Source organism: Cetorhinus maximus, unplaced genomic scaffold, assembly GCF_964194155.1.
Source record: "Cetorhinus maximus unplaced genomic scaffold, sCetMax3.hap1.1 HAP1_SCAFFOLD_551, whole genome shotgun sequence".
Classification (NCBI taxonomy): domain Eukaryota; kingdom Metazoa; phylum Chordata; class Chondrichthyes; order Lamniformes; family Cetorhinidae; genus Cetorhinus; species Cetorhinus maximus.
The window spans coordinates 226,767-228,106 of record NW_027596493.1 but is presented as its reverse complement, the minus strand read 5'-3'; the positions used below and the strand labels follow the sequence as shown (position 1 = coordinate 228,106).

The 1,340-nt window shown below is 47.8% G+C and overlaps 1 pseudogene; it reads left to right on the top strand.

Annotated features, from left to right (window-relative positions):
• The first annotated feature begins 893 nt into the window (after positions 1-893).
• LOC144674081 (U1 spliceosomal RNA) lies at positions 894-1,045 on the top strand (annotated as a pseudogene).
• Positions 1,046-1,340: the final 295 nt, after the last annotated feature.

Genomic DNA, 1,340 nt, shown 5'->3' with positions numbered 1-1,340 from the left:
AGTAGTTGGACCGTGCCCTACCACCTGTCCCTCGTGGAAAAATTTATGCAGAAAAACACCTTTGACCACAAGTCCATCAGGCAGTGGTCAGCACGTAACGTCCTAGAGGCCCTGAGGGAAAAGGAGAGGGTGGACCCTGTGGGATGGTTCCCCGAGCAGACTGTCAAAGTCATTTGGCAGAATGCCTCATCGCCAGAACTTTCCAACAAGCACCAAGACGTAGCTTGGCTGGTGGTGAGAAAGGCCCTCCCCGTCAGATCCTTCCTACACGTCAGGAAGCTCACCCCCTCTGCACGTTGCCCTCGAGGTGGCTGTGGTGGGGAAGAGACCGTTGTTCACCTCCTTGTGGATTGTGCCTTTGCAAAGAAAGTCTGGAGAGAGATGCAGTGGTTGCTGTTGAGGTTCATCCCGAGCAGTTCTGTGACACGGGACTCTGTGCTCTACGGGCTGTTCCCAGGGACACACACCGAGACAAACATCAACTGCAGCTGGAGGATCATCAACTCGGTGAAAGAGGCGCTTTGGTCTGCCCGAAACTTGTTGGTCTTCCAGCACAAAGAGTTGTCCCCAACCGATTGTTGCGGACTGGCACAATCCAAAGTCCAGGACTACGTGTTGTGGGATGCACTAAATCTTGGAGCAGCTGCCGCAAAGGCGCAATGGGGAAGGGTCGCTGTCTAAGACCTTTCTACCACAGCGCACCGAGGGACTGGGAACTGTTTAAATCCCCTCGGGCTGTACAGCTCAAAATGAAAGGCTGTAAATGATTGTAATATTGTTTGTACTGATGCACCTGGTGATACATTTTGTAAAAGTTTAACCTGGATTGTACCCTTGTAATGTTGTTATTGAAATGGTTTGGAATGTGATTGAAGATATTTTATGAATAAAGTATATTTTTGCAAAAAAAAGAAAAAAAAGGTTCTCCCAGGACGAGGCTAGCCCATTGCACTTCGGGTGTGCTAACGCCTGCGATGTCCCCAAATGCGGGATACTCGACTGCAAAATTTGTGGTAGTGGGGGACTGCGTTCGCGCTCTCCCCTGATTCACAATTCAAAAAATAGATTTCATCATATCTTTCATTTTCTCTTCTATTTCCTGTCAGCAACCTTTTCTGAAAAAAGAAATATATAACCCCCAATGTGTGCTCTTCAAAATCTATACTGGACTGGTTATTTAGTTTTTTCTTTCCTCCTCGCAAATATTATCCAACCCCCATTCTTTTCCTCCCTGTCATTATCAGCCGGCAATTATTCCATCTCTGCATCATTTTCGCCAGACCGTTTGTTTTGTGGCCGCCAAATTACTCGCGCCATTTTTAACCCCGCGTTTGCCCACT